An 8,706-nucleotide genomic window follows, 5' to 3' on the forward strand; every position below is an offset into this window, starting at 1 on the left:
TCTGCCCTCCCGGGACTGTGCTCCGAACAGGGGCAGGGAGGTGACGAGCAGGGAGGTGACGAGCAGTAGGGGCAGGGAGGTGACGAGCAGCAGGGGCAGGGAGGTGACAAGCAGCGTCCCGCAGTGTGCACCGTGCGCTTCACTCCGCGCTCCTCTCGGTGCACCCAGACCCAGAGCAGCCCCCGCCCGGCAGGCAGCACAACTGCTCTGGACCACAGGCCGCCGCCCTCTGCGTTCCGGGGCTGCGGGGGACGAAGATGCCCGGGTGCACCAGCTCCGGTTTCCCGAAGGAAGGTTTTCGCAGCCGTGAGCAGTGGGCCTTGAGTCTCCTGCTCCGTGCGCTGGGAAGGGATCAACTGAGCGGCGCGGAGCCGCTCGCTTGGTCTCTGTGGGCTGCAGCCCGCCGGCCCGCCCTCGCCCTCGCCCTCGCCCTCGCCCTCGCCCTCGCCCTCGCCCTCTATGCACAGCGGACAAAGGCAATCCGGATTTGTTTTGTTTTCGTTGTTGAGTGATGGGCTGGAAGTGGAGAGGAGAGAGGTACACCCGGTGCGAAAGGGCATCTGTCTCTTCCCTTACTTGTGTTGTAGAGATAACAGAGATTTTCCCAGGGCCAGGAACCGCAGGCTGTAAACAGGAGACTTGAGTTTGATTGAGACTTTGCTGTGGCCTCAAACAAAACCATTGAACTGTACTTTTAAAAATTTGATTTGTTTTTTTTAGTTTAGCTGGGTTTTAGCTTTGTTTTTTTCTTTCCCACATTGTTTATAAAATGAGGATGTAATAATAACACTACAGAGGGTTTGTAAGGATTACATACTGCGTGGACAGACTATGTGAACACATAGTAGGCGCTAGATAAATGTTTGTTTTGAAATTATCCATAACAAGACCTACAATATAAGGAATAAGAAACCGAGGAAGCCCAGAGAGAGACGAAGTTAAGTACCAGTTGGAAGGAGATGAAAGAACGAGGCTGGAACTAAGGTTTCCCGTTTCCAGCCTCGTGTTCAACTCCATTTCTGCTCCTCACTGGTTCTAACCTAGTGCACTTACACAACTCCGGAGAGGAAGACCAGTTAGGATCCCTGGCTTCATCATTCCGAGGATTAGCAGGGTGTCTTGGGCACATCTCTTATAAAACATTTTTGCTTCTAGTTTATAATTTTTCCTCAAACATTTCAATGCCTATAGAGGTACCTGCCAGTTACATAGGCAGTTGCAGGGGGATCCAAAAATGAATAGAACCTGATCCTGACCTCAGGGAATTCACATTCTTGCTAGAAGGCCTCATGCATAATATAAGCAAAAATAGATACTTGAATCTGTTGTTGATTATATTAATAGAGCATGGTGGAAGGAAGAGTTCTGTTTAATGTCAGAGGTTGGGATCCCAATGTGTCTCTCCAGCGGTCTTGAGACTGGAAAGGTAACTTGGGCGTGCCCCTGTCCAGGTTCCACCTGCACCTTACCTTTCCCCGCCCTCCCCTGCCCAAGCTACTCTGTCTCATCCCAACCACCCACTCCCAGGGCTGATTCATTCACTGCCCAGCCTGAGAGTGTTGGTGACTGAGAGTTCTAAGCTGAACCCACTGCAGTGTTCTCAGCTGAAAGAGTCACCTCCTCCCAAAGTCATGCTCCCAAGGGCAGCTCCCATTGGATGACTGATCTATGCAGAGTGTTAAAGGCTTACCCTCATTTCCAATTTGGGACAACTCTCTGCAGGGCCTTCCCAGCTTCGGCGATAGGTTATGACTGATGAGCTCAGGCCTGTGTGGGGACTTCGTACAGTCTTGTTTCTCTCTCTGCTAATCCTGTTTATTTCCTCCTTCCTAGATGTGCAGTAAACCTTGGCAGCAATAATCCGGCATGCAAATTTTTCATTTGGGAATCTGGCCTCAAGAAAACCCATCCTGAGACAGAAGTGGTAAAGTCAGATTGTTTTGTAGCACATCACCTAATAGCACTGTAGGGATGCAGTGGACAGTGCCTATGTGATCATCACAGGCATGGACAAAACAGAGGAAACCTGAAGGCAGAATCCCAATGCTTGCTATTATCTGAATAAGAAATAAGGACAATGAAATCAATTAGAGGGTGAAGGTGTGAATAGAGAAGTTATTTAGGAGATATAATTGAGAGGGCTGATGATGGAGTGAGCTAGGTTGGGTGAAAGGTAGCTCAATAGACAGGATGAACTCAGCTTTTTGTCTTGGGCATCTCAAATCCATGCCCCAAGGCTGAACTTCTCACCCCTCCACATCTGAAGGTTTGATGCGAAGTCCACTAAACTATTTTTTGGTTAAGCGTAAAAATAGCTGTATAGCACCTGGGGTAGCTTTTGAAATTTTGAAAAAATTGTGAGTTTGACTCTCACACAGAGATTTGCCATTCTCTTTTGGGATCCATGACAACATGGGCATCCTCCTATGGAGTGCTCAATAGCATTTATTGAATGAATACAGAGAAAAAAGTAAACTATTACCAAGGAAGTGATTTGGTTTTTCACTAGTGAAGATGGGGAGAAGTTCAGCTGTGTGAAAGAGAGAATCGGCCGTATTATTTATTTTGGAGCTGTCCCTCTATTACAGCTGATCTGTACTGCAGCACACATTCATTTTGCTTCACTCTAGTGCCATTGCAGCAGCCAGAATGATCCTGTTGGGACTTAGGGATGGCCATGTCACCTTCTGCCACCTACAAACTTCAGTGGACTTTTTCCCTTTCACTCAAACTGAATGCAAATGCACCATAATTACTCACCTACATTTGCAGCACTGCCCCCCACCTCTCTGTTTATCCTCCTCTCCTCTCTATTCAGCCTCTGGAGTCTTGCCTTTCTGAGCCCTTGTCTCTGCTGTTTGCTCTGCCTAGGAGATGCCCTGTTGGCTCCTCGATGCAGCTCTCTTGCCTCCTACTCATGTACTTTTTGCTCAAACTTTACCTTCCCAGAAGCCCTTTTACCCCCACTATATCTGTCACTTTCCCCTGCTTTATTTTTTCTCCCTTCACTCCTATGATTTACTTATTTAGCTTACTTGTCTGTTTCCTGTACTAGAAGCGTAACCTTCTTATGACGGAGCATTTTTTGTCTCTTGTTCACTAATCTATAACCATGACTTATAGTGTCTGGCATGTAAGTAGGAACTCAAAAATATTTGTTGCATGAATAAATGGCAACTGTGCCTCAGAGTCAATCTCTATAGGTCAGGAGACAGGGACAGATTCATGATCTGCTGTGACTGTTTCCATGGTGTGGTACCAGGTTTTTGGGTCAGGCTTTAAGAGAAAATGGTAGCTTTGGCGAGGGTGCAGTGGCTCCGCCTGCAATCCCAGCACTTTGGGAGGCGAGGCAGGTGATTCACAAGGTCAGGAGATGCGATACCATCCTGGCTAACACGGTGGAAACTCCATCTCTACTAAAAATCTGAAAAACAAAACAAAAATTAGCTGGGCCTGGTGGCAGAGCCTGTAGTCCCAGCCACTGGGAGGCTGAGCAGGAGAATGGTGTGAACCCGAGGCAGAGCTTGCGGTGAGTTGAAATCACACCACTGGATTCACAGCCTGGGCATGGAGCAAAGACTCCACCTCAAAAATAAAATAAAATAAAATAAAATAAAAAAATGAAAAAAGAGAGAGAGAAAAAGAAAATGGTAGCTTCAATTTCCAGGCTATTTGGGATGTTGCTCTCAGAATTCAGCCACCGCGCATATTGGTAGAAGGCCAGAGAGCTTGTTGTAGGGCCTATGGGAAAAAGAACCCAGGCCCCAGCTCACATAACCAAATGCTTGGAAAAAACAGAAGGGACAATGAGGTCTGGGATGATGGAGATTCTTGAGAATGCTGTCAGGATTGTTCCAGCTTCATCTCACATTCTCTCTGTCAGCAGCTTCATTCTAAACTGAGAGCTGAAAGAGAGAAATGTGCTGTCTCCTGGTTCTGCAGGCTAGAAGTCTGAAATCAAGATGTTGGCAGGGTCATGCTCTTTGAAGCAGTTCTAGAGGGAGGAGAAACCTTCCACCAATGTCTTCCAGTTTCTGGTGTTTGTTGGCAATCTTTGTCATTCCTTGGCTTTCAGTGAATCACTTTAGTCACATGACCATCTCTTCTAGGTGGCAGAAACATAGCTTCTGGAAGCTTCCAAGCTCACATTTCACAGCCACATCATTAAAAGGAGACAGAGACAGGCTTTTATTGTCTCAGTTCAAAATCTAGGGAGGGATTAGTGGCTTAACCCACGGCTTGGGTGTCCCTCTGTGAACCAATTGATTTCATTGATGGGAGGAGCATGAGAAAAGAATGGCAGCTTCTAATGAACAACATGGTTGGGTGGTAGACAGAAATTACTCAGAGGACAGAACACTAGATATCAGCTAACATATGATAATTGACTCTTTGAGCAAAAATTTTTTTTTTTTTCATTTAGTTGACTTTATTTCCCATTTTATGAATATATAGGTATGTACATTAAGGGTGAAATCTTCAACTTTTTGATTAAATTCATTGAAAATTTCTTTTTAAAATACCTATATTATTATTTTGTTTCTTTTTCATTATTATTATACTTTAAGTTCTTGGGTACATATTGCATAATGTGTGCAGGTTTATTTACATATGTATACTTGTGCCATGTTGGTGTGCTACCCATCAACTCGTCATTTACATCAGGATAACTCCCAATGCAATCTCTCCCCACCTCCTCTCCCCATGATAGGCCCGGTGTGTGATGTTCCCTTCCTGAGTCCAAGTGATCTCATTGTTCAGTTCCCACCCTATGGTGAGAACATCACGGTGTTTGGTTTTCTGTTCTTGCGATAGTTTGCTGAAATGATGATGGTTTGCTTCATCATGTCCTAAAGGACACAAACTCATCCTTTTATGGCTGCATGGCTATTTCATGTGTATATGTGCCACATTTTCTTAATCAGTCATCACTGATGGACATTTGGGTTGATTCAAGCCTTTGCTATTGTGGAATAGTGCCACAATAAACATCGTGTTCATGTGACTTTATAGCAGCATGATTTATAATCCTTTGGGTATATCCCCAGTAATGGGATGGCTGGGTCATGTAGTACTTCTAGTTTTAGATCCTTGAGGAATCGCCATGCACATTTCCATAATGGTTGAACTAGTTTACAGTCCACCAACAGTGTAAAATTTCCTATTTCTACATCATCTCAGCACCTGTTGTTTCCTGATTTTTAGTCTCGCCATTCTAACTGGTGTGAGATGGTATCTCATTGTGGTTTTGATTTGCATTTCCTCTGACCCAGTGATGATGGGCATTTTTCATGTGTGTCTGTTGGCTGTATGAATGTCTTCTTTTGAGAAATGTCTGTTTGTATCCTTTGCCCACTTTTGATGGGGTTGTTTGTTTTTTCTTGTAAATTTGTTTGAGTTCTTTGTGGGTTCTGGATATTGGCCCTTTGTCAGATGGTAGATTGCAAATTTTCTCCCATTCTGTAGGTTGCCTGTTCACTCTGATGGTAGTTTCTTTTGCTTTTATTGCAGAAGCTCTTTAGTTTAATTAGATCCCATTTGTCAATTTTCTCTTCTGTTGCCGTTGCTTTTTGGTGTTTTAGACATGAAGTCTTTTATGCCTATGTCTAAATGGTATTACCTAGGTTTTTCTTCTAGGGTTTTATGGTATTAGGTCTAACATTAAGTATCTAATCCATCTTGAATTAATTTTCATATCAGGAGTAAGAGGATCAGTTTCAACTTTCTACTTATGGCTGTAATTTTCCCAGCACCATTTATTAAATAGGGAATCCTTCCCCATTTCTTGTTTTCTCCAGGTTTGTCCAAAGATCAGATGGCTGTAGATGTGTTATTATTTCTGAGGACTCTGTTCTGTTCCATTGGTCTATATCTCTGTTTTGGTACCAATTACCATGCTGTTTTGGTTACTGTAGCTTGGTATAGTTTGAAGTCAGGTAGTGTGATGCCTCCAGCTTTGTTCTTTTGACTTAGGATTGTTTGGCAATGCAGGCTCTTTTTGGTTCCATATAGACTTTAAGCAGTTTTTCAATTCTGTGAAGAAAGTTATTGGTACAGCTTGATGGGATAGCATTGAATCTATAAATTACCTTGGGCAGTATGGCCATTTCCGCGATATTGATTCTTCCTGTCCATGAGCATGGTATGTTCTTCCATTTGTTTGTGTCCTCTTTTATTTCACTGAGCAGTGGTTTGTAGTTCTCCTTGAAGGGTCCTTTACATCCCTTGTAAATTGGATTCCTAGGTATTTTATTCTCTTTGAAGCTGTGAATGGAAGTTCATTCATGATTTGGCTCTCTGTTTGTCTGTTACTGGTGTATAAGAATGCTTGTGATTTTTGCACATTGATTTTGTATCCTGAGACTTTGCTGAAGTTTCTTATCAGCTTAAGGAGATTTTGGATTGAGACAATGGGATTATCTAAATATACAATCATGTCATCTGCAAACAGGGACAATTTGACTTCTTCTTTTCCTAACTGAATACCCTTGATTTCTTTCTCTTGCGTGATTGCCCTAGCCAGAACTTCCAACACTATGTTGAATAGGAGTGGTGAGAGAGCGCATCCCTGTCTTGTGCCAGTTTTCAAAGGGAATTTTTCCAGTTTTTGTCCATTCAGTATGATATTGGCTGTAGGTTTCTCATAAATAGCTCTTATGATTTTGAGATACGTCCCATCAATACCGAATTTATTGAGAGTTTTTAGCATGAAGGGCTGTTGAATTTTGTCAAAGACCTTTTCTGCATTTATTGAGATAATCATGTGGTTTTTGTCTTTGGTTCTGTTTATATGCTGGATTACGTTTATTGATTTGCGTATGTTGAACCAGCCTTGCATCCCAGGGATGAAGCCCACTTGATCATGGTGGATAAGCTTTTTGATGTGCTGCTGGATCCAGTTTGCCAGTATTTTATTGAGGATTTTTGCATCGATGTTCATCAGGGATATTGGTCTAAAATTCTCTTTTTTTGTTGTGTCTCTGCCAGGCTTTGGTATCAGGATGATGTTGGTCTCATAAAATGAGTTAGGGAGGATTCCCTCTTTTTCTATTGATTGGAATAGTTTCAGAAGGAATGGTACCAGCGCCTCCTTGTACCTCTGGTAGAATTCAGCTGTGAATCCATCTGGTCCTGGATTTTTTTTGGTTGGTAGGCTATTAATTATTGCCTCAATTTCAGAGCCTGCTATTGGTCTATTCAGGGATTCAGCTTCTTCCTGGTTTAGTCTTGGGAGAGTGTAAGTGTCCAGGAAATTATCCATTTCTTCTGGATTTTCTAGTTTATTTGCATGGAGGTGTTTATAGTATTCTCTGATGGTCGTTTGTATTTCTGTGGGGTCAGTGGTGATATCCCCTTCATCATTTTTTATTGCGTCTGTTTGATTCTTCTCTCTTTGCTTCTTTATTAATCTTGCTAGCGGTCTATCAATTTTGTTGATCTTTTCAAAAAACCAACTCCTGGATTCATTGATTTTTTTGGAGGGTTTTTGTGTCTCTATCTCCTTCAGTTCTGCTCTGATCTTAGCTATTTCTTGCCTTCTGCTAGCTTTGGAATGTGTTTGCTCTTGCTTCTCTAGTTCTTTTAATTGTGATGTTTGATTGTCAATTTTAGATCTTTCCAGCTTTCTCTTGTGGGCATTTAGTGCTATAAATTTCCCTCTACACACTGCTTTAAATGTGTCACAGAGATTCTGGTATGTTGTATCTTTGTTCTCATTGGTTTCAAAGAACATCTTTATTTCTGCCTTCATTTTGTTATGTACTCAGTAGTCATTCAGGAGCAGGTTATTCAGTTTCCATGTAGTTGAGCGGTTTTGATTGAGTTTCTTAGTCATGAGTTCTAGTTTGATTGCACTGTGGTCTGAGAGACAGTTTGTTATAATTTCTGTTCTTGTGCATTTGCTGAGGAGTGCTTTACTTCCAATTGTGTGGTCAATTTTGGAATAAGTGTGATGTGGTGCTGAGAAGAATGTATATTCTGTTGATTTGGGGTGGAGAGTTCTATAGATGTCTATTACGTCTGCTTGCTGCAGAGATGAGTTCAATTCCTGGATATCATTGTTAACTTTCTGTCTCGTTGATCTGTCTAATGTTGACAGTGGGGTGTTGAAGTCTCCCATTATTATTGTATGGGAGTCTAAGTCTCTTTGTAAGTCTCTAAGGACTTGCTTTATGAATCTGGGTGCTCCTGTATTGGGTGCATATATATTTAGGATAGTTAGCTCTTCCTGTTGAATTGATCCCTTTACCATTATGTAATGGCCTTCTTTGTCTCTTTTGATCTTTGATGGTTTAAAGTCTGTTTTATCAGAGACTAGTATTGCAACCCCTGCTTTTTTTTGTTCTCTATTTGCTTGGTAGATCTTCCTCCATCCCTTTATTTTGAGCCTATGTATGTCTCTGCATGTGAGATGGGTCTTCTGAATACAGCAAACTGATGTATTGACTCTTTATCCAGTTTGCCAGTCTGTGTCTTTTAATTGGACCATTTAGTCCATTTACATTTGAGGTTAATATTGTTATGTGTTAACTTGATCCTGCCATTATGATATTAACTGGTTATTTTGCTCATTAGTTGATGGAGTTTCTTCCTAGCCTCAATGGTCTTTACATTTTGGCATGTTTTTGCAATGGCTGGTACCGGTTGTTCCTTTCCATGTTTAGTGCTTCCTTCAGGGTCTCTTGTAAGGCAGGCCTGGTGGTGACA

This window comes from Papio anubis, chromosome 6 (assembly GCF_008728515.1).
Source record: "Papio anubis isolate 15944 chromosome 6, Panubis1.0, whole genome shotgun sequence".
Taxonomy (NCBI): Eukaryota; Metazoa; Chordata; class Mammalia; order Primates; family Cercopithecidae; genus Papio; species Papio anubis.